The sequence below is a fragment of the Pleurodeles waltl genome, chromosome 10, assembly GCF_031143425.1.
Source record: "Pleurodeles waltl isolate 20211129_DDA chromosome 10, aPleWal1.hap1.20221129, whole genome shotgun sequence".
NCBI lineage: Eukaryota > Metazoa > Chordata > Amphibia > Caudata > Salamandridae > Pleurodeles > Pleurodeles waltl.
Genome location: NC_090449.1, coordinates 1,064,145,509 through 1,064,171,075, shown reverse-complemented (window position 1 = coordinate 1,064,171,075; position 25,567 = coordinate 1,064,145,509).

Genomic DNA, 25,567 nt, shown 5'->3' with positions numbered 1-25,567 from the left:
TCACTCAATTAATGTGTAGATAGTGTGTTTGGCGGACCAGTACATCTCCCATGTTAATGCTAAGTATCCTGGGTCAGTGCATGATGCCTTTATCCTGAGGACTAGCAGCATCCCAAATGTGAGGGGCCAACTACAGAGGCACAGGGTGTGGCTAAAAGGTGAGCCCTGGTTCCCACCCTGTGGATGTTGGTGTATGGGTATGGTGTGGGCCATAAGGGATAGTGTGTGGCTAAGAGTTGTCCAACGATATTTGCAGGTGACTCCGGTTACCCCAAACTATCATGGCTACAGCCCCCTGTGAGGAATCCAAGGACAAGGGCTGAGGAACATTCCAATGAGGCACATGGGCGTACTAGAATGATCATTGAACATAAATTTGGCCTCCTGAAGGCCAGGTTTCGGTGCCTCCATCTGACTGGTGGATCCCTGTGCTACTCACCCAAGAAAGTCTGCCAGATAATCGTGGCATGCTGCATGTTGCATAACCTTGCCTTGGGACGCCATGTGTCTTTTCTGCAGGAGGAGGAGGCTGGAGATGGCCGTGTGGCAGCAGTGGACCCTGTGTAGACAGTGAAGATGAGGAGGCAGAGGATGAGGATGAGGATGAGCACAACAGAACTGCAGTGATCCGACAATACTTCCAATAACACACAGGTAAGACAGTGTAACTTCACATTTCATTGTCAGTTTTTTGTTTCACTTTGTACCTGGCAGGCTGTGATTTCCCACTTCTATGGCCACTCACTGTACCCTTTGGCAACTCTTTTTGCAATGTTGGTGCCCCACTATCGCTCCTGGTGTGCCAGCACACCTGCAATGGAGACATGGGTGGTGTTAATGGCCTTCAAGTCCTCCCTGATCCCCTGGTACTGTCCCTCCTGCAGCCGCCTGTTCTCCTGCATGTTGTCCAGGATCTGGCCCAGCATATACTGGGAATATTGGTATGCTCCCCGGATCTCAGTGAGTGCCTCCCGGAGAGTCTGTTACCTGGGCCTGTCCTCCCCTGACGCACACCCGTACTCCCAGCTTCCCTATTGTCCTGTGCCTCTGTCCCCCAAACCGTGTGCCCACTGCCACTGATCCCAGGTCCCTGATTGTCTTGGGTTTGTGGTGTGCCCCAGGGTCCCTACAGTGGTGGACACACTGCTGATTGACGTGTCCTGGGGACAAAGCTATGGGCACGCTGGGTGTGTGCTGTGGTGGTGTTTCCTGAGGGGGAGGCTCTGTGGTGGTGTGTGACTGTGCCTGGGTAACCGACTGTCCGGAGGTCCCTGATGGGCCAGGTTGGGCATCCAGATCCAGGTGAGCAGAGCTGCTGTCATCACTGTGAGCCTCTTCTGCGGGGGGACTGGATGTTGCTGACACCTCTACTCCGGTGACATTGGCTGGGATTCCTGTGGGGATGTGAATGCAGTGTTATTATTTCTGTGTGTGACATATTGTGCATGGGTGGGTTGGCCTCTATGGTTGTTATTGCCCTGGCAGCTTGACCTTGTGTGAGTTGTTATGTGGTGGGCTAACTGATTCTCTCTAGTGGGCATGCTTTGGTGATAGGTGTCCATGCAGGTCTGTGAGTGGTGTTCATGCATTGGTGGTGCATGCAGGGCTTGGCATTGGGATGAGTGGTTTGTGATGGTGGGGTGTGTGGGAGGTAGTGGGTTGGTGGGAGTGAGGGTGAGGGTATGTGATGGCATGCAGGTAGGGGGTTGTAGAAATAGGGAGTTGACTTACCAGAGTCCAGTCCTCCTGCTACTCCTGCAAGGCCCTCAGGATGCATGATTGCCAAGGCTTGCTCCTCCCATGTTGTTAGTTGTGGGGGAGGAGGTGGGGGACAGTGAGTTGGTGTCTTGCTGCAGTGGAACGTACCTTCCACCTCTTCCTGATGTCATCCCTTGTTCTGGGGTGCTGTCCTACGGCGTTGACCCTGTCCACGATCCTCCGCCATAGCTCCATCTTCCTAGCAATGGATATCTGCTGCACCTGTGCTCCAAATAGCTGTGGCTCTACCCGGATGATTTCCTGCACCATGACCCTTAGCTCCTCCTCTGAGAATCTGGGGTGTCGTTGTGGTGCCATGGGTGTTGTGTGAGTATTGCGGATGAGGGTGAGTAGTGTGATGTGGGGTGCGTGGGTCGTGTATAGGTGATGGTGGTGTGTGTCTCTGGTCTTGTCTGTGGTCGTGGTGTCTGTCTGGTGCCAATTGTTTGTATTCATAAGGGGTTGTGGGTAATGTGTGTGTGTTTTATAGTGGTGTGGGTGTGTGGGTGTGGTGTGTGTATGGGTGTCAGATGTGTGTAGTTTGAATTGTCCAATGTGGTGTTGTTTTGTTTGAGTGTGTGTAGATTTTGAGCGCAGCGGTATGTACCGCCAATGGTTTACCGCCAGTGAATGTCCACCATGGTGATTCGTGGGTCATAATGTGATGGGCATAGTTCTGCTGGCGTAACAGTGTGGGTTTGGATTCTGCCAGTTTATCACTGAGCTTTGGTGTGGCGGACTTGTATGTGTGTCTGAATAGTGAAGGATTGCTGTATGTGTGTCATAATATGGTGGATCGATATCCGTGGTGGCGGCGGTATATTGGCTGCAGTCAGCATGGCAGTAAGTGGGATTTACCGCCAATGTCAGAATGATGGCCTATATTATCAATTAGTGCTGTGCTATGTGAATTTTGTATAGCGTATGTACGTGTATGACTGCTTAAATATCTGTAACCTAAGACTATTCTGTAGGAATGGTCTGGCTTTGCTACGGGGAATAACGAGTTATTCATTGCCGAGACATAGGGCTCAATTACTCCCTGGTACTCGAGCTGAGTGAGGATCTCCCTTACTGGAGCTTTTGCTTCATGTTTAACAGGATATTGCAGCTTGGGATGGGGTGTAGACCTGATAGGTAGTGCATGACAAGGAGAGTCCTTGTCCCAACCTACATGACTGCGGTACAACACAGGTGTCTGCGCTAAAGCCTTGACAGCGTAGGCTTGTTTCACCACTTCTGGAACAAGATCAGAGAAAGAAGGCAAAATTACATTTTCCCCATGTGGCAGTTTACGGACGTGCTCGGGTGGCCAGTCCCTTTTGGCCAGCAGGATATCACAACTAAGTTCATCCCAAAATATCACACCAATGGTGTGCTCTACTTCTCCCTCAATTTGGATATTTAAGTCATAAACCCTGTCAGGTGGGAGAACGCGGCCGTCTGCAGTCTCAACTGCAATGAAATCGCTAGTTGCTACGCATCCAGATGATCTTTCAGACTCTGGTGACATATCGTGACCTCTGCTGCGCTGTCTAACGGTGTCACTGCCCATGTCTTGTTCCTCAGCAATGTTCTCAAGTGTAGTAGCATTTTTAACTGACAGTGCTGACACCTTTTTCTTTTTAAACTGTGGCTTCTGTTGTTGGGACGTATCTTCTTTTTTGTCTGAAGACTGTAATGAGTCTTTCTTCTGTTTCACGTATTCAGGACGTCAATCAGGACGGCCCCCACTCTCTCTACGTCTATCCAGTGCGTCTTGAGAGGGACGTGAATCAGTATATCTGTCAGGAGCTTTTATATGTTCTCTATTTCTGAGAGAATATCTCCTGTCGAAGTTCTCTGGGTGTGGAGAATCTGCTCTCTGATTTTGTCTATCTTTAAATTGTTTTTGTTTATCCCTGCACTTCTTAGAACCCTCCTGTGCTTGTTAGTACCTTGCTTAGGGGTGGTGCTCTGTATTTCAAGCTTCTTCAGCTTGGCTCCCAAACTATCCTGTCCTATACTGGTATAGGTGTCGGAAATAATTTTTGGTAGCTGCTCTCCTGGTCCAAGTGTGGAATCTCTGGGGGGCGCTAGCGTATAGCCAGTGCTACTGCTTCCCCTTTAATGTTACTGAGTATGATTGAGGAGACTGTGTCAAAGTTACACATTAATTTAATCCCTAAATCTAGGGCCGGAGCAGCCTTGTGCTCATTCTGAATTTGTTTTAACACTTCGGGTAAATTGGCACGTGTCGGGGTACCAAGTGTGGTAGTGTATATTGCAGCAAAGACTGTACCCCATGTGACACAGTCATCCACCGAGGGAACCATCCCGAAGGGCAGGCACATAGTGAGAATTCTATGCTTCTCCTGTGGTCCCGTGTGGGGAAACACAGCTGCCAGCTGATTTGTTTTCTGGGCTATCCAGAACGGGATTTTCTCTTGTTCGATGGGTACCTTACCCATGATAGTATGCACCGTTTGTGTATTAATCCCAGTAGCCAATTGGTATCCAGCAGGTGCTGGTGGTGCTGGACACATTGGTGTAGTGTTCAGAGTTTGCATTATGAGCCGAACAAGTCGTTTATATAGTGTTATTATTTCAGTGTATAAATTGCGCAGATCTGCTGCCTGCATATTTTGTATACCTGGGTGAGGTGTGTATGTGGCAAACATAGGCCATGTTAGTCCGTTATTACCTAAGGGACCTAATCTCACGGGTTGTATTACATGTGGTAGGGTGCCATTAAACCAGTTCTGATGTTCTTGATAAGTAATCGGATTTCAAGATACTGGTATGCTTGGTACTTTTGAGGTATGTTTGTAATTCTGTATGTATGGAAAGTAAACGATCTTTGGTCCTCCTCAGGAAAGGTGACTCAAGAGTAGGATGTTTCTGTTTGGTAAGCTTCACTAGCTTCTACTATGAATGTGACATCCTCGCCCTTGTCTGTTAAGCCATGCACTACTAGGTGTAGTGTTAATGCTTGTCTAGCATTCTCTGGAATGTCTATGGGATTAGCCATATTGTAAAATGGGTAAAGAGATGGAACACCAAATGGGGAAAAAAGGGCTTTTATGAGTTTGAGCTCAAACAACCTATAGCCTAATTAGGTGGTTCCTGTTCAGCTGAAGAGGATCTTCCCCAAGACCACGGATGTCTCTGTATAATGGTACTCAGGGTACCTGTTGTCTGTGAGACAGTGATAATCAGGGTATCCATAGATTATTGCCTAAACACCGTAGTTGGTGGCGCCATGTTGTAGTTTTACTCTTGCTCTAGGCAAGACTGCTGGTTTAAGGATGACAGTACTTATGTTTGTAGGCGACTATGCCAGTCCTACAACAAGTCACAACTGTCATCCCGACCCTCCCGGCTTACAAGCAGCACCTCACCAAAAACCCAAACAGTAAAAGGTGATTTGTGGCAGCCTTCACTCATGGACTCAAGAGTGTGACATCTCAGGGAGTGTCGTGGTTAAACGGAGATGACCCCTTTCTCACATGAACAACATGTCTCAATCAAACACAGGCAATGAAGAAGATGCAGTAAACGTCTTAATAGGTTTTTATTTAACAAAACTGCAATCTACGATAAGTTGCATGGGCTGCAATGGTTAAGATAATGAATAATACAAGCAACAGAATGGTAAAGACAAGATTAATTAATATAACATGAAAAGACATGAGATATGGAATATGTTCTAATACCCTTATAATGTAAACCTAATCTCTAACCTAAAGGAGAGCTAGGTGTGTTAAACCTTATCTGCCAATGCCATGTCTATGAGAAGAGCCCCCCAACCCTCGTTACCTTGGAATGAGGTCTCTAGCTCAGACTCCGTAGGGACACGAAGACTGGGTCAGTGTCAAGGCGACGTGCAGCATCGATAACAGCAATGGCATCTGGTCGGAATCCCTCTGACTATCTGTCTATACAGATCTGCTCGGACCTCTGACGTAGGTCTGTTCCCAAACAATAGATAACAAGGTGTGCTTGGAACAGTAATTTATATAAACAATTCCCTCGAAGGTGTGAAGAGGGAAAGTACCTAATGTGAACACCTTCATTTTGTTTATCTTTGTAGCTTGATATTGACACCTTAGCGCAGTGGCACCGATAAGGTGAAATTAAAACATTGGCCTAACTTGAATAAAGGAAGCCATCTTAAAAGAATAAAAGCGCTAAAACAGAGCAAGCTAAGTAGGGTAAAAGTCACTAGGTGATGGGGCACAAGTCTGCAAGCCAAAGGCTAAGCTAACTCCTGTATCCCATTAAAACAAACTAGAATTCACTCCAGTCCTAAGTCCCGGTGCCAAATACCAGAAACCACTGGCTCAAATTAGGCACTGAAAGACACCCTACCAGCTCGCCCTAAAAGATCCTTTTGTTCTCGCACAGGCATAGCATCAGAAGGTGGGCATGCCACCAAGTGAAAATCCAAGGTATTAAGAAGCAGGTTTCCTAAGCGATTGAGGACACGAAGAAGCTAGCCTGACCCGCTTACCTCCCCCCCTCCCTCGACAATCTGGGTGCACAGCATCTCTATGAGAGGGAGGGTCTATGCCCCTCTACGTAGACCATGTGCTGGTAGGTGTTCAACCCATCTCTGGGAGTCACGCATGGGCAATGTTTCCTTCTTCAAGGGAGGGTTCTTCCCATCAGAATACTTTCTGCTGTTTTCAGAAGCATCGAAACGTGGATCACAAAAACAGAGCAAAACCCCAGACCTGCCTGCACTTTAAACAAAACCTTGCATGGTCTCTGTCTGGCTTCACCTTCTCCTACTGTGTCTCAGACTTAAATGATTTCTTCCGGTGACTGTTCTGTTCACTTGTCTGTGAAACATTATAGGTGTGTGAAATTCAACTAATTTCCTATTGTGAAATTTAGGAACATTATGCAAAATTGCTCAGCCAGCTAACCCAGCATTTATGTAGATTTAAATGCAAAATGCTTTGTCATGCATTTTGCACACATGAATGTATTTTGGGCTAAAGAAGAGCTAAATGCCACAGGATGTGGTCAGCAGCAGCTTGCTTTCTGTTAGTCCATGTTGTTCGTCTGCTCCTGCAATAGGATTTTTCCCTCACTGGATGGGAAATTACATGATGCAGCATAATGGCATAATTTGGGGCATTTGATTTAACAATCACAGGGCAAAATGCAGGAAATTAAGCAACATTACACTGGTGTAACAAACATTTCACCCAGGCATAGAATCAATGTTTTTCAGAGCTACCTATATGCTTCAGTCTCATAGCTCGACCTTCATGGCGTGCAGTGGTCTTCACCATGTGACTCAGTGTTTCTACCCTTTGGTGTTTTGTGTGTGCCCATTATACCCCCATCTTCCTACACTTGTGGATTCTAAGACTTCCAGTGTGAGTCTTTGGGTGAAACACGCCCCTATAAAGGTGTGTCCGTCTGTGGTGTCTCAGGGTTGAAAGCCTTGTGTATCCTAAGTCCAGGCTGAGAAAGGTGCTGATTTCTTTTCAGTGAAAGCACAAAAGCAAATTCTGGCTCTAGGAGCTGGACCAGCCGCCTGTAAAATTCTGCCATGGAGTGAGGGGTGAACGGAGAGGGATGTAGTGCATGGACGGAAACGCCCCTTTTTGTATGACCCCAAGTTTTTCGACTGATGCTGCTGTTTTTTCAACTTTGAGTGTGCACTGAGGCCTGCTCACCAGACCTCAGTGCCCTGACCCTAAAGTGTATGTCAAATTGGTATAACTGGTTCCCCCAATCCGCAACTGCAGACTGGTAAAGCAGTCGTGCACTGCTAGCTCGACTTTGCCATTGAAAGCCATGGTAAAGCCACCACTTCCCCTGGACATGCGTGTAAGTCACCCCTCTGTCAGACCTACCACGCCCTAAACACAGGCTGCAATATATCACCTAGACAAGATATGTACTTTACATGTCCTGACAGTAAAACATGCAAAACAACCCTTTTTACTATGGAAAGACGTGGTTCCCTAATTTGCGAGTACAGGGTTACACTCTGACCCCTCAGCTGTGCCAAACCCTGAAGGGTGCAACCAAAGTAGGCACTCCAAGGAATCAAAGAACTCGTTACATTAAGCTTGACTTGTATCTCAAGTCAAAATTAAAGTAACTTGTTGCAGTGTGCAGCGTTAACAAAGCTGCCACATTGTCGACTTTACAACACCTGCACCTGCCTGGGCACACATGAAGTCTGCTCCACGAGACAGCGATCTGCCCTCGTAGAGGGACGTGCTAACGACTCTCGGGAAGGAGAACAATGAGGGATTGCAGGCCAGGAAGGTGTCACCTCCCTCCTGCAGGAATCGATTTAGGTGTTAGCCCCAAAGGGCAGGCTACAAAGGTGAAGCTGCCTTTGAAGAGCAGATGTGGGAGTGCAGGGGAGGGCTGCCCCATTGTTGAGGTAGACAGGCTTGCACAGGGAGCAGAGGAGGTAAACCAGTTGCCAAACCAGTTTCCTGAGGGGTGTTTAGCTTTGCGTTAGCCACATCCCGGGGTTGGGCTAGGGAGGTCTGTATGCCAGTAGAGGGGTCTCACCATCTTGGGAGTGGGCAGAATGGTGCATTCTGGGATAGCCTGATGCCACAAGCCAAAGAAAGTGGTCACTGGGTGAGCGGAAACCTGGTAGTCTAATGGCTAACAACCGCATCCTACATTTTCCAAGCAGAAGAGGGGCAACCCTGGCACCCAGACCTCAGATCTTGACCAACTTGGAAGAAGGACTGCCCTGCTGCACTGAGGGATCAGCAAATAGAAGCTATACTGACGAGGAGGACACCTGCTCCCCTATGGTGGCTAGCGAAGAGCAGAGCTGTGCCTGCCAGGTACTGCTCAAGGAGAAGCTCTCTCTAGAGCCCAGTCAAGTCAAGAGAATTCCAAGGACCAGCTGACTGGTCTCCAGTTCTCAGCACAGTGACACAACAGCTGCAGAAGCCTGCTGGGCAAGTTGGTAGCCCAGAGTCTTCAAGCCGCTACCACCGCTGCCGTGCAGCATCGAGGACAAAGACCCGAAGCACAGAGTTGTACAGAGTTCGTTGAATCCGGCAGTGCTGTCGAAGAGTAGTTGGGTCCCTCAGAAGATAAGTTATTGACTCAGGAAGGGTTGGTCTGTGACAAGGACAACGGGTGACTGGTGGTCCAGTGCCGATTGCACTTTGGCTAGACCATAGAGGACTTCATGGGGCATCAACCCTTCAAGCAGGACTCCCTCACCATCTTCGTGGACCGAGGAATCCTTGCAGAGGATTGACCGCGTCACATTCACAGCATCTTTAGAGCATCTTCAGCATCCTTCATCCCTTGCATCAGGACCACTCCATAGGAATCCATTGCAATGTAGATAAAGTGCATGGAACCATTGAAGGACTGCTTCTCCTGTAAAGGTAACTGTTCTTGGGGATCATGCTGGTCCCCCTGACTAGCTCCCCGCTGGTGCTGGTTGCCCCACATACTTCTAACTAACGCATTGACACTTATCTACATTTTCCTTGGAAAAGTTTCCAAGTGTCCAATTGGTTGACCTTGCCAAGGCTTGTTCGAGATTGAGTGAAATCGCCCTGTTTCATCATTGGTGAAAACATCCGTATCTCCAGAACCCTCTGCTGGATCGTTTTCACTCTACTGCCTAAATTCTATTGAAATACAACCTATTTTTATAAATTGGTGTCAGGTTTCTTGAGTGTTGTATCGATTTCTTCTTCAATTGTTTTAGTGCTGTTTAAGTGCTTAACACGTGTTCCTCTGTGTAAGCTTTGCTACTCAGTACCGTAGCTACCCAGGATTGAACTGAGGGTTTGACAGATGAAATTCTAGAGTCTTAAAGGGGTTTGTAAGTGTATTACATGGTGAGGTTGCACTACCACATAATCTGCTCCTTTTCCTCACAATGCCTTAGTTTCAGGGACCCTGCTTCAATACCCAAAAAAGTGCACATATATGTGCATAGGTGAGTAATCTGTAAAGCCCATAACAAACAGCAAGCCAGGGATCAACATTGGCCCCCAAGAGCCAACGTATAAGTCGAACCATCGAATGACGCATTGTTTCAGTTGTGGTGCAGATGGCATGTAGAATTACTGCAAGAATCTTAAAAATGAAAAATAATCATTTGACATTTCTGCTTAATTTTAATACATAGGGTTGTTACTTTATTTGGTGGCAAGTATTACAACTAATAATTTCTAAAGAAAAGGTTTTGATGACTAATGTCTAGATGATGTTTCCATGAGTGATCCAAGAGACAGCTACGTATTTGTTGTATGTTGTGTAATTGTCAATATTATTAACTATGGACTAACATATAGAGCCTTAAACCACCTAAAAGTGTGTTCTGGCTGGGGGAGTTGAGTTCACATCCTACTTATGTATATTGATTCCAGAGACTAACAGGTTCTTAGTAATTCTGCAGTAGCTAGGCTAGACTTAACTTCTAGGTTACGGAAATTGGAACAAAATTGCATCAGTCATCAGAAGGGTAGAAGCAACCTTTTCTTTGATTGACCTCGAAGAGAAGATAGACTCCTAAAAACAACTTCGGAAAGAGTGTGTCAACGAAGAATTGAACCCACATGTTATTCAACCTCAACAGGAGGATCAAAGTTGAATTTAAGACAAGACAACCGAGTCTCAGAAAGTGGAACATGTTTCTTTCATTTCAAAGTAGAAACCCCAGAGTATCGAAGTGAAACAATGCCTCGATGCTGAAACCACCTGTACCGTTTCTCGAATCAATAGGAATCAATTTCCAGCCCACTGGACTCAGACGAGAATGGCACAAAGGGCAACATGAAACAACGCTGTAGGCATATTGCGTCAGAACCAGATTATGTTTTTGCCCTGTCACCCTCTATAGTATGTTCAAACACTAGGTGTCCACTTAAATGCAGAAACTCACATTTAAGCAGGCTGTTACGGAGCAAAGGTATAAATTTCCCACCAAAGTCAAAAAGCACTAAGGTCCCTATGCCGCGGCCACCACCATCTCCACCACTAGACACAGACTCTGAGGGGGACCTGTAAAGGGTGGAGATCCATCTCAAGGGAAAGGAAAACATGATATTAGGAATTGTGATGAAGGTGATTGAGTCATTACACCTTAGTCAGATCACATACCGCTTCCCCACCTGATGAACCTCCTCTTCTCACGCCGTCGTTTAGAGAGCTGCCTTTCAGCCGGGAGTCAGAATGTAAATTAATTACTGAGATCTTCAAGGAACCATTAAAGACGAGGGTCAGCACCTCTAGGGTGGAAGGAGATACAAGGGAATGCCCAAAGACCACATGCGCATTAGAGGCCATGTAAACTCTAACTCACTGGTGATGTCTATACGAATGCATACGCTTGCTGGGCCAGGCCACTGGAAAGGTTTCTCCTTGGGTAGAAAAAGCAAATGCTCAGAGGCTGCAGGTAAAAGACCAACAGCTAGTGGAGCTGTGATATGACGCATACCTAACTGAGGTTCTGCTTGTTCAGCATGATCTCTGTCAATGTGGTACATAGTGGAAAGAGCATAGAACAAAAGAGGGCTCAAGAAGGGAAAGTTATATCTTATGCACGCATAAGATCTGCACCGGATAGTGCAGACTTGTCCTGCCAACAGAACGTCTCTCTCTGGTCTTACGCCAATGTGCATGGAGAACAATTTCAGGTTTGTGCCATAAAGTACATCTTTTGAGTGTTTCAGTAGATGGAGAACATCTTTTTTTGGGCCACACGGAGATGGCATTTTATAGAAGATCAAGAAGGACCCAAAAACTGTTAATTCTACTGGAGAATTCGAGCACCGTGCCCCTTTAACTATAAATTACCAGCCAGAAAAGAAACACCTGTCCAGGTAGACTTTCCAGTTGTCCAGTCAGTCACCTGCCAGAGCAACAACACCAGTTCAGCCAAAGTTTGCATCATAGCCACTGTAGACACGGAGGAGAAGGTTTCAGAAGCAGGGAGCATCTGCTAACAGTGACAACTTGAAATTAAACCCTGATCACAAAATACCTGTTGAGGGAGTTTAAGGCAATTTTTCAACATATTGAGTAAATGAGCTTGGATCAATGGTGGATGCCAGAGCGCAAATCGAACACTGCATCAAAAGCAAGATTATGCCACACTGTCACCCTCCGCACCGCAACAAATCCCCAACAAAAGTCCCCTCCCATAGGAAGTGCTGGGACAATAGATGAAGTGCCAATGTCAGCCAGAGGCACAGGTTTGAATTCCATGTACTTCTTCATATCAAAGAAAGGCGTGGCTCTATGCCCTGTGCTGGGTTTATACCTCCTAAACAAATATGTAGGAACCATACATTTTAGGGGGACAGCATTACAAGAAGTAATTTCCCTGGTACAGAGGCAAGACTTTATCCTAACTCTTCATCTTCAGGATGCCTACTTCCACAAACAGATGCACCCAGCTCCTTTTAACTCAGGTGAGTGGTGATCATTATCATTCAGGGGCATCCAGCTCCTTGCAAGCACCGCAAGAGATCGGCGAGGGTTAGCGTGCAGGTGCGTCCAGCTTTTGGCGAGCACCACAGGTGAGGGGCGATTGTTAGCTTGCAGGCACATCCAGGTCATTGTGAGCACAACCTGTGAGGGGTGAGCATTAGCTTGCAGGTGCATCCAGCTCCTTGTTAGCACAACAGGTGAGCGGCAACCATTAGCTTGCAGGTTCCTCCAGCTCCTTGTGAGCACCACAGGTGAGGGGCAACCATTAGCGTGCAGGCTCATCCAGCTCCTTGCGAGCACTGCAGGTGAGGGGTCGGCATTAGCATACAGGCTCATCCAGCTCCTAGCGAGCACTGCAGGTGAGGGGCCGGCGTTAGCTTGCAGGCACATGCAGCTCCTTGTTAGCACAACAGGTGAGCGGCAACCATTAGCTTGCAGGTTCATCCAGCTCCTTTCGAGCACCACAGGTGAGGAGCAAGCGTTAGTTTGCAGGCACATCCAGCTCCTTGTTAGCATAACAGGCGAGGGGCAAGCGTTAGCTTGCAGGTGCATCCAGTTCCTTGCGAGCACCACAGGTGAGGGGCAAGCGTTAGCTTGCAGGCACATCCACCTCCTTGTTAGCATAACAGGCGAGGGACGAGCGTTAGCGTGCAGTTGCATCCAGTTCCTTGCAAGCACCGCAGGTAAGGGGCGAGCATTAGTTTGCAGGTTCATCCAGCTCCTTGTGAGCACCACAGGTGAGGGACAAGCCTTAGCGTGCAGGCTCATCCAGCTCCTTGCGAGCACTGCAGGTGAGGGTCCGGCATTTGCATACAGGCTCATCCAGCTCCTAATGAGCACTGCAGGTGAGGGGCCGGCGTTAGCTTGCAGGCATATCCACCTCCTTGTTAGCATAACAGGCGAGGGGAGAGTGTTAGCGTGCAGTTGCATCCAGTTCCTTGCAAGCTCCGCAGGTAAGGGGCGAGCATTAGCTTGCAGGTTCATCCAGCTCCTTGTGAGCACCACAGGTGAGGGACAAGCGTTAGCGTGCAGGCTCATCCAGCTCCTTGCGAGCACTGCATGTGAGGGTCCGGCATTTGCATACAGGCTCATCCAGCTCCTAATGAGCACTGCAGGTGAGGGGCCGGCGTTAGCTTGCAGGCACATCCAGCTCCTTGTTAGCACAACAGGTGAGCGGCAACCATTAGCTTGCAGGGTCATCAAGCTCCTTGTGGAGCACCGCAGGTGAGGGGCAACCATTAGCGTGCAGGCTCATCCAGCTCCTTGCGAGCACTGCAGGTGAGGGGTCGGCATTAGCATACAGGCTCATCCAGCTCCTAGCGAGCACTGCAGGTGAGGGGCCGGCGTTAGCTTGCAGGCACATGCAGCTCCTTGTTAGCACAACAGGTGAGCGGCAACCATTAGCTTGCAGGTTCATCCAGCTCCTTTCGAGCACCACAGGTGAGGAGCAAGCGTTAGTTTGCAGGCACATCCAGCTCCTTGTTAGCATAACAGGCGAGGGGCAAGCGTTAGCTTGCAGGTGCATCCAGTTCCTTGCGAGCACCACAGGTGAGGGGCAAGCGTTAGCTTGCAGGCACATCCACCTCCTTGTTAGCATAACAGGCGAGGGACGAGCGTTAGCGTGCAGTTGCATCCAGTTCCTTGCAAGCACCGCAGGTAAGGGGCGAGCATTAGTTTGCAGGTTCATCCAGCTCCTTGTGAGCACCACAGGTGAGGGACAAGCCTTAGCGTGCAGGCTCATCCAGCTCCTTGCGAGCACTGCAGGTGAGGGTCCGGCATTTGCATACAGGCTCATCCAGCTCCTAATGAGCACTGCAGGTGAGGGGCCGGCGTTAGCTTGCAGGCATATCCACCTCCTTGTTAGCATAACAGGCGAGGGGCGAGTGTTAGCGTGCAGTTGCATCCAGTTCCTTGCAAGCACCGCAGGTAAGGGGCGAGCATTAGCTTGCAGGTTCATCCAGCTCCTTGTGAGCACCACAGGTGAGGGACAAGCGTTAGCGTGCAGGCTCATCCAGCTCCTTGCGAGCACTGCATGTGAGGGTCCGGCATTTGCATACAGGCTCATCCAGCTCCTAATGAGCACTGCAGGTGAGGGGCCGGCGTTAGCTTGCAGGCACATCCAGCTCCTTGTTAGCACAACAGGTGAGCGGCAACCATTAGCTTGCAGGGTCATCAAGCTCCTTGTGGAGCACCGCAGGTGAGGGGCAACCATTAGCGTGCAGGCTCATCCAGCTCCTTGCGAGCACTGCAGGTGAGGGGTCGGCATCAGCATACAGGCTCATCCAGCTCCTAGTGAGCACTGCAGGTGAGGGGCCGGCGTTAGCTTGCAGGCACATGCAGCTCCTTGTTAGCACAACAGGTGAGCGGCAACCATTAGCTTGCAGGTTCATCCAGCTCCTTTCGAGCACCACAGGTGAGGAACAAGCGTTAGTTTGCAGGCACATCCAGCTCCTTGTTAGCATAACAGGCGAGGGGCAAGCGTTAGCTTGCAGGTGCATCCAGTTCCTTGCGAGCACCACAGATGAGGGGCAAGCGTTAGCTTGCAGGCACATCCACCTCCTTGTTAGCATAACAGGCGAGGGACGAGCGTTAGCGTGCAGTTGCATCCAGTTCCTTGCAAGCACCGCAGGTAAGGGGCGAGCATTAGTTTGCAGGTTTATCCAGCTCCTTGTGAGCACCACAGGTGAGGGACAAGCGTTAGCGTGCAGGCTCATCCAGCTCCTTGCGAGCACTGCAGGTGAGGGTCCGGCATTTGCATACAGGCTCATCCAGCTCCTAATGAGCACTGCAGGTGAGGGGCCGGCGTTAGCTTGCAGGCATATCCACCTCCTTGTTAGCATAACAGACGAGGGGCGAGTGTTAGCGTGCAGTTGCATCCAGTTCCTTGCAAGCACCGCAGGTAAGGGGCGAGCATTAGCTTGCAGGTTCATCCAGCTCCTTGTGAGCACCACAAGTGAGGGACAAGCGTTAGCGTGCAGGCTCATCCAGCTCCTTGCGAGCACTGCATGTGAGGGTCCGGCATTTGCATACAGGCTCATCCAGCTCCTAATGAGCACTGCAGGTGAGGGGCCGGCGTTAGCTTGCAGGCACATCCAGCTCCTTGTTAGCACAACAGGTGAGCGGCAACCATTAGCTTGCAGGGTCATCCAGCTCCTTGTGGAGCACCGCAGGTGAGGGGCAACCATTAGCGTGCAGGCTCATCCAGCTCCTTGCGAGCACTGCAGGTGAGGGGTCGGCATCAGCATACAGGCTCATCCAGCTCCTAGTGAGCACTGCAGGTGAGGGGCTGGCGTTAGCTTGCAGGCACATGCAGCTCCTTGTTAGCACAACAGGTGAGCGGCAACCATTAGCTTGCAGGTTCATCCAGCTCCTTTCGAGCACCACAGGTGAGGGGCAAGCGTTAGCTTGCAGGCACATCCACCTCCTTGTTAGCATAACAGGCGAGGGGCGAGCGTTAGCGTGCAGTTGCATCCAGTTCCTTGCAAGCACCGCAGGTAAGGGGTGAGCATTAGCTTGCAGGTTCATCCAGCTCCTTGTGAGCACCACAGGTGAGGGACAAGCGTTAGCGTGCAGGCTCATCCAGCTCCTTGCGAGCACTGCAGGTGAGGGTCCGGCATTTGCATACAGGCTCATCCAGCTCCTAATGAGCACTGCAGGTGAGGGGCTGGCGTTAGCTTGCAGGCACATCCAGCTCCTTGTTAGCACAACAGGTGAGCGGCAACCATTAGCTTGCAGGTTCATCCAGCTCCTTGTGGAGCACCACAGGTGAGGGGCAACCATTAGCGTGCAGGCTCATCCAGCTCCTTGCGAGCACTGCAGGTGAGGGGTCGGCATTAGCATACAGGCTCATCCAGCTCCTAGCGAGCACTGCAGGTGAGGGGCCGGCGTTAGCTTGCAGGCACATGCAGCTCCTTGTTAGCACAACAGGTGAGCGGCAACCATTAGCTTGCAGGTTCATCCAGCTCCATGTGAGCACCATAGGCGAGGGGCGAGCGTTAGCAAACAGGCTCCTCCAGCTCCTTGCAAGTACTGCAGGTGAGGGGCCGGCGTTAGCGTGCAGGCTCATCCAGCTCCTTGCGAGCACTGCAGGTGAGGGGCCGGCGTTAGCGTGCAGGCTCATCCAGCTCCTTGCGAGCACTGCAGGTGAGGGGCTAGCTTTAGCGTGCAGGCTTATCTAGCTCCTTGCGAGCAGTGCAGGTGAGGGGCCGGCATTAGCTTGCAGGCTCTTTCAGCTGCTTTTTAGCACCTGAGGGGTGAGCATAATCATACAGGTGCATCCAGCTCCTTGCAAGAGCCTGAGGCGGGGTCAAGCGTTATCATTGAGGTGCATCGGGCACCACAGGTGAGGGGCAAGCATTATCATACAGACGTATCCAGCTCATTGCGAGCACCTCAGGAGAGTGGCAAGCATTAGCAGTTTAAAGTTATGTAATTCGGTGTCAAATCAGTACACAGAGTTTTTACCTAATGCCTAGGTCTCCAGGAAATTATGTCTGTTTGTGCCAGAACAACTTTTTGGTGGAGGTTATTGCAAACCAGAAATGCCAAACCCACACACAGAAGATAACACTGTTGCAAAATCTGGATTTCTCCATCATTGTCAAAAATCCAGTTTCTTTCCACTGCAGAAACATTTCAGTACAGATGAAAGCTTATCTGTCAGAGGAGAAGATTTTTGCTTTTCAAAATGTGAATCTTCTTTACCAGGCATCGCAGTATCTGAAACAAAAGAATGTATTGAAATTTCCAAGATGTGGTGTCTTGCATCACCCTAGCTAGTGTTCAGTGCAGGGTGCATGCATCCATGCCTGGAATTCTGAATGAATCAATGGTCTCATGCCGAGAGGTCATGGGAGGATCTAGTGTTGATACAGCCCATGGTAGAACAAGCACTCCATCGGTAGAACAGGCTCTCTTACTGGGAACACGGTTTCTAGACCTGATGCTGCAGGTGACCATCACTACAGGTGGTTTTACGAGGCATATGATGGGGTTTACAATCCAAGGGCAGTGGTCTGGCTAGCCATGGATTTCTCACTCCAGACCTCTCCTATGGAGATTTTTCATAACCTTTGTACTGATTAATGCAACAGTACCACGATGCACATCTCCACAAATAGGAGGGTGGTGAGGGATGCTCACTAAATCCTCACGTCTAGAAAAGCACAGCACATTTGGAAATGGGCCCGCTTGCTCCTCCTAGCAGTACACTTGCCAGGGATCCACAAAGACAGAAAACATCAGGAAACACATAAATGGGAATTTAGCCCAAGCGGGGATGGTCACAAACAAACCTATTTGCCATTTAGAAAAAAAGAAAATGGCACCTTAACCCCTCCAGGTATCCACCCCTTTAGTCTTTAGCGAATACTATGAAGATAGATTGGCCAGGGACATTTGCATATGCTTTACCACTAATATCATACATCTTTTGCAAGATGCGTCAAGCTTCCATGACAGTGATGACTCTTAGCACAGAACTGGGCTGGATACTACACCAAGAACTACAAGAGGGAAAGGGAAGGTACAGTCCTGTACAGTTACATCCTCCCGATATGTCATAAAGCAATACTACCAAAGTACACTGTCCCGATATATTGAACACCATGCAACCAATTAGGTGGTGAGTCACCAGGTCATCAAAACACATTAGTGTGTTAGAAGCAAGTGCCCTCACTCACCAATATGTGACATGCTTCATCATCGGGCATTGCTCCTAATCAGGCCTGTGCTGCAATGCCTGAGGGGCCCTGCAGGAGGGCTCTTTGCCAGTGATCTTTTGTGTGGTTACCAGAAAAAAATGAAATGTGGGGAGGACTAGACCAAGTGTAGTCAAATTGACTATAAGTGCCAGTTTGATAAATTTTATTGCAAACAAAATTATTTTTGACCTATGTCAAAGTTAAAAACAAACAGGGAAAGTGGCAGGTATAATGACCTGCCTTCCTCAAAGAGGTGTGAAAAAAGGGGGTCCCCTCAACACGAAATATGTGAGAGGAAGAAAATCAAAATCTGTGTGAGAACAACTATCTACACTACAGGAATTGTGGTCGACATGTTTCTCGCCCCAATAGTCCGTAGTGATCTAGTGGTGATTCACCAGGATCTAAAGAGTACCTAGTCCTCACTAAGAAAGTATGAGTGCTCTTTACTCTTAAGATCTATTAATACTGTCATGGTGATGACAATCCTAGTTCCAGGAACGGGCCCCTTGGGAACACATGGATACCACTACTCCCAGGCAATCATGCATACTCTCCTTGGAATAGAGGTCTTCTTCACCTACCCATCATCCATGAACCCAAAACCTACTGCTTGTACATTAATGAAGCAGGTCATAAATTGCTTCACACTGAATCACAGCCATTGCAGGAATGGTGACCTGTTGAGGTAGGAAGCCCACCATGTCTGTGGCTGCATTAAAATAAAGTCTTTTTTTTTTAACAAAATGCTGTTTGTTTTCCTTAAAGCAAAACAATTGTAACTAACAATTTCTGAGGGTAGGCAGTGCTCTAGGGATCAATTGCAATTTGAGTTTTGTAGCCAGCAAAATGCTTTTTTGGGTTGCCAAGGGTCCGATTCTCCAAATCAAACTCTTTGTGAATGCAAAAATGCTTTGTACATCAGGCCCCAGGTGCTTTTTCTGAGGAAGGCTGGCGCAGTGCATTTCAAGGCCAGGAGGCATTGAAGGTCTTATGTGCTTCATCGAAAATGGTTGGTTCAAAGAGAAAAACATTGATCGAGGTCTTCAACCATTCATAAAGCTATCTGAGTTAATGACTGAGGATGGTCTGATGATGAGAAATGAGAAGTGCCCCCCTCCAGAGAGTATTAGATCAACCTTGATAGACTATGCTCATGAAGGGCATTTAAGGCCCACCGCGACTAAGCACTGAGTCAGGTTAGTTCTCTGGTGGCCTCTAATGGATAGGGATATCGAATAAATAATCAAGAGATGTGTGATATGTAATAGTTGTGATAAAAATTGAGTTGTCTCACTTCCTTTACATCCTATTGAATTTCTATCCACACCATGGAAAAAGAAGGCCATTGCTGTCATCAGTCCATTTACTTTACTAGCTATCCAGTCCTGTTTCACCTTAGGTCATGTAGATAGCCTGAACAGAGTTTTATAAGTGAGACAACTTCTGGGGTGGCTGTAGATTTCCTCAAGGATATTTTCTTGTGGGATGGTTTCCTTGGGAGCTTAGTCTCGGATAACGGGGTACAATTTATGAGCACAGTGCTAACTGTATTTCTCAAGCTAAAGGGTGTGAAACATCTCAGATGTTCTTTATATCACCCCACACAAATGGGCTAGTTAAATGCATAAACAGAATGCCAGGGGAATGCATAAGATGGGCTCTAGTAAATAACTGCCTAGATTCAGATGCTGTGAGATCCATGCTGTGGCTTTATTACACTACACCACATTCTACAACAGGAGTATATCCTTTTGACAGCTGCAGGGAAGGAAACCTGCTACCAAACTGTGTCCATCTTGAATGTCTAAATAGGTTGATGAAATGTCAGTGTGAGAGCATGTGTTCAAGCTGCACCAGATTTTAAAAAAAGGGTACTATGATAAAGAATAGGTAAATCCAACCATTATTTGATAAAATGCTCATTTGAGTCATAACACTGTTCATTGCATATGTTTTATTTAATTAGCATCTGTGTGTTAAGTTGTGTAAGCTTAGTTACGTTTTCTTTTCAAAGGAAAATGCCATGTAGTATTTGCCTATTCACCTATCTTTTCTTCCTATAGTTCTGTATTAGATTCATCTTAGCAGAATGTACTACAAAATGTTTATTTGAAATTTTCTGAGTTATTAGTGGCGGGTACAGCTGACCCTGGAGCCTGCGTTCCCTGAGACAGCTCGACTCTACGACTTCTGGCACTTATGTCACATCTTTTGTGTCTCACCTTGGCATGTATGAGTAATATGACTATAGGATGAGATCTGTCACACATTACACAGAGACAATCAATCATGCATGTGCAAATCAATGTATAGGAAATGTTACATAAGACAGAAGACTACAAGGTGTAGGAGTCGCATGCAGTGGTGGCTGCCACTCAATGGGCGTGGTGGGATGGGGGTGGTTAGGGTGGGGGGGTGAAAAACATTTTTTTTAAATGCTTACCTGTGGGGGACACCTTTTTGTCTCCCCTCTGTCCTTCTCCTGTTCCCGGCTGCACAGGCTCCCAGCCAATCACAACGCTGCTGTCACCAGCATGACAGCAGCATTGTGATTGGTCTGAGCGGCCTGCTTCACCGCTCAGACTGGGAATGGGAGCCTGGCATGTTCTCCAATTGGCGGTGCAATACACGGCCGGCCAAACAGACATGTGCACTTTGTGTGCACGTTGCCCTCCTCCGCTTCCCTCCCTCCAGCCCCTTCTCACAGGATAAATGAAATGATAATAACGTAGCGTGCGTTATTATCATTTTATTTTTCCTTTCCCCACAATCCAGTGGGGCGACGCTCCTCCTCCTTAGCGGAGGAGCCGCCCCTGGTCTCCTGTTATCCACACTGGCAGGCAGTATAGTTTAAGAGTGCTTGGTCTGGAGAAGAATACACTCAGAATTTAAAACGTAACAGCGTGGTTAGAGGTTCTCCTTAATAATAAGAAATGATTTTTACCCAAATTAACCCTTTTTGCAACATTAGGTTATGAAAGACTGGGGAAAAATTATAATACTCTAATGTATGCCTTCCAGTTTGCATGCTGCTCTTTGATGACAGCTAATAGCTCACCGTTCCATATTAGGATTTTAAATTATAAACTGCATGTAACAAAAGGGTCTCTCTGACAAAAGCAGTAACCCATTTGCATTATATGCACTTTGTGATCTGCATGCACCAGGTTCTTTGCAGCTGGCACATTAACCCCCTGCGCTACCTTACGATGAGTGAAAACTTTCACTAGCTAAAACTCCGATCTCTCTCCAGGAAGAACATTAATCAACGAAGATATCTTGAATTTTTTATTGTCGCCTGAAAATTGCTGGAGGCGAGGAACACAGGTGCTTTGAAAACCATAATATACTTGCAAACGGGCGCCCCCATCTAAAGTCAGCACCTGGTGCGGTGGCACCGGTCGCACCACTCTAGAGCCGGCCCTGGGCAGAGCACTACGTTACGCACCAGAGGCTTTGGCAAGTTGAAGGACCTGCTATGTTCCTTCCCTTCAGTGTGTGCTGAGACTGTGGTAAATTTATAAGTCCAGTACCCACCTACCACATGCCCTTGTCACCACTGTGCCTGCCACTTGGGATTTTTGGTCATTCTTTCCCCACTTTGAGGGTTCCTCAGAGTACCTGCGTTATCTTTCAATGCAAGGAGTACCCGCAGTGTTTCTGAAGCTACCAGGCAATGTACCTGGGACGAGGAGAAAGGGGAGTGAGAAAAAAGTTTGGAGATTGACAGCCAGGAGTGAGCAGGCGCTATTGTGTGTGATGTTTGATGCTTAGAGGTGGTGCTTGTGGTGGGGGCACGAACCCCATTCTTGAAAACGTCCGTCCTCTTCCAAGGCCTGGCGGGTGACAATGAGGGGATGCTGTGCTCAGCAGCACTGAAAAACATTAAAGAACAAGAATGCCACGTGCACAATTCTGACACAGAGGCACCAGAGGAGGGGATGTCTGCACTTAAAGTGTGAACATTTTTTTAAAAGTCTGAGCTGAAAATAAGCGAAGTACATTTTATGCGCCGTGTCGAGGAAAATACTAAATTCAAACAAAATGTACTATAAATCAAAAAACAAGAGGCAGAAAACCGGCAGCAGCTGTCCCCGCAGACTGATGTGTGGCACCGCTGGCACGGGGCCAGCACGAAGGCATGCTCGGCCCTGGGCACAGAGGGTGGACACCGGGGGAAACGTGACATTTGTCGAGGCTCTGAAGTAAGAAACTCTCCAATGGAGCTGGAAAGGTATCTGAGAAGCAGAGCTGCAGCGAGGTGAGGGATTGTTCACACTTTGAAAAAGACAAACTTGGTGATGATCAGAGGCAACCGAAGTACACTGCGTTTCCGCGGTTGGCCAGTGGAACTCCTTGCAGACATCGTAGCTTTGTTCAGACATCAGAGAAGGTGATGGGTGGAATCTTTGAATTAATGTCAACCACTGGTAAATACTCAGGCCCGTGTTCCTGGGCTTTTGGCACAGGGCAGCCTCGATGCACCACCCTGCGTGAAAGGAAAGGGCAGGAATGAGCCATATCTATGACACGTCACATTCCTGCCCCTCCCCCTCTGCTGGTGCTCTTATGGCCATCTAGTGCCGACCCAGGCCCCCTTGCACGCGGGTGCACGGGTGTCTGCGTGGTAAGCAGGATTGTTTGTGTGCATGAAGGGGCACCTTCCTGCACAAAAGACAATCCAGGGATGTATTTCCGCTTTCTATGTGTGCTGCAGAATGCAGCTCACATGGAAAGAGGAGAACATGAGGGGAAATAAAGATATTTCTCCTTGTTGCGCCTGGGGAGGCGTAAGGTTTTGGTGCATCCCCAGGTTTACAAGTCGGAATAAATCTGGGGATGCGTCAAATTTCATGGGTGTTGCGTGTGAACACCCACCACAATGCCATAGAACGCCTCCCATGTGCAGTATAAGGCAATGCAGTTATTCGTGCTGCTGTGCCATACTCCATGTCTATGAGGCCGTTTAATTGCCTCATAGGTATAAGTTTAAGGTTTGCGCTGCTGTGGCACAAGGGGCTCATAAATACGGCGCTCGGTATCTTAACATACATTCATTTCATAGAGTCACCGTACATTGAACAGTAAAGGATTACGTAGTACGAGTCTGATGAAAGGATAGTTTGCGTCAGTGGTTCAGTAAACCACAGGAGAGTCAGTTGCACCAATTGTGCAGTAAGTTGACCATTGGACGTCTTTAGATGGGTGCGCTGAGAGATCTGGGCATTAAAGCTGGATCCAGTAATAAACCACATGTGATTATTCGAGGTGCAGAGGCTGTGAAGGTAAAGCAAAGAGATGTTCAGATAAGACCTTGGCCTATTGTGAGGCTTCCCTCACAGACTAAAAGTCAAACTGAAGACCACCCCAGCGAAGATAAAATGAGAAAAATACCTGAGTCATCAAGGAATGAGTCAGCCGGCTTATTTCAGCCGGGCAGTAGAGGGAGCATTGTAGAGCCATTAAATGTATCTCTGTGGTATACCTTTGCTATATTTGCCTACAAGAAGGGAGGTGATGGAAGGTTATGCGTTGAGTTGTGCAATGGAATCCGAAATGTTTCAGTAGACTGTCACCTACTACCGAATACCCAACCAGGCCCAGCCAAAGGCTGCTGCATGTTTAGGACAGAGCGAAAGATGCAGCTCTTTAAAAGACACTAGAACATTAAAATGTTGGGCTCTCCATTGGAGACAATGGAGGGCTCTGGGTGTCTAATGGCCGGTAGAAGCCCGGAGCTCTGACTTTCCAAAGTCTTTCACAGCTGTTGCTTTGAACAAAGGCCCCACGGAGCACCAGGGCATTTCAACCCCTTCGGGCTCCTTGAGCCCTTTCTTTTACTAATTAGAACATTGTGCCCTCTAGGGGCGGAATGTTCTAATAGCCGTATAGCCCTCTGTAGCCGGACTATACCAGCCACTAAAGGCCCACTTTCTTGTTAAAGGCCTACTGGAGCAGGCCCTTCATGGCCGGTATACCCGCTACGGCGGGATATAAGGCTATAATACATCACAGTGCATTAAGCGTCCACAACCCAGTTACCTCTCCTAATACTTTTCTGCTTGTCTTTGACCATGTACACCGCTCCGCTGCCTTTTGTCTATGTTTGCGCTATAGAAATATAACATGCCTACAAATACCACATACGTACTCAAGGAATAGTGGCCATAGTGAGAGAAGCAAGGAGCTTCTCTTCTCTAAATGTAACTCCTGCCCCCCACCAGCGAAGACTGCACAGGCCTCGATCACATTCATCAGTCCAGAGGGAGCCTTTCTATTTTGTTGCATGACATTTGTCCCCCATTCTGCGTCAGAAGTAGTCCAAAGATGAAAGTGGGTGGACGCTGAAGAATTATAGGTGTCCAGGTCTTATACACCAAGAGGAATATTTGGGATACATGATTTCGGGGGTCAGCATGACCGCAAACACCGACCCAGTGTTGGACATTGGGAAAGCTCCATACCCACAGAGCAAGAAGCAACTCGTGTCATCTTCTGCTCGGAGTAAAGTTTATTTGAAATTCTAATTTTTGCTGACTCAGAGCCTTAAGTGAGAAATTTGTAGAATACCACTGGAATACAGCTTGTATCGAATACATAAGCGCCCACTGTTTACAATCAGTTAAAGCCAGAGGTTTAGGCGCAGATGTTGTTGTTACCCAAAAAAGCGATAAGGCATGATTAACAATGCTTCTCTTCATCAGTGTCGATTAGCGAGCAAACACCCTGCAAATGAAAGCAAATTAATAACCTGTTTAAGCTGTGCAAAAATGTTAACCTTTTCTCTGTGAGAAAGTTTGTTTGGAGGACAGATCATAATTCTCATGTCAGGATTTTCCGGGGGCTTGGTTTTGGAAATGTTTTCACTGGAATTTCCAAATTGTAGTCTAAACTAAATTGAACTGGTAGTTGTGTAGGACTTTATATATATTTAGGATGAATAAAATGTGGCGAACGAAGCATATGAGCAGATTAAGGACCTGATTTAGAGTTTGGTGGGTGTTGGTCCCTCATCCACCTGATGGACTACCACCCACTAAACTGAGAGACCACCACCGGCCCGCTGTGATCTCTGCACCTTCGGAGGAACCACTCACACATTGGTTCCCCTGAAGATACAAAAAGCGTGGCGGATGGCTGCTCTCAGTTTTGACGGCCAACCTACAAACATTTTGATGGTTGATCAAAAGCAAAATCCCCAACGTGGGTGTTGGTGTTTGGAAAAAAAAAAATAATGACCCCCCAAACCCAGGGAGCTTTTCTTCGAGTGTGGGGGGATTATTTTTATTTTTCTGTTTGTCACTGCCAGGTTTTTCCTGGTGGTGATGCATGAGAAATAAAGAGATCACAACATTTGTTCTAAATAAGGGGGTGTGGTCTGTTTCCCTTACTCCAATGGCCAGCAGTCTATCAACCTGTTGGAGCAGGCAATCCATCAACTGAGCCAATGTTGGCCCAGCTGATGGTCCGCCGACTCTAATAAGGGTGGGTGGAATGAGAGTTTGTCCGACATGGTATTTGTGACGTAACTCTAAATAGAGCCCTATATATCAAAAGTACACCTATGGTATGAAGACACTCAGAACATTATTGACATAATAAGTAGTGTGGTAGAAACCCATAACAGGACTGAAGGGAGCAGTTTCTTAAGAGGATTTGAGGAGGTGTTT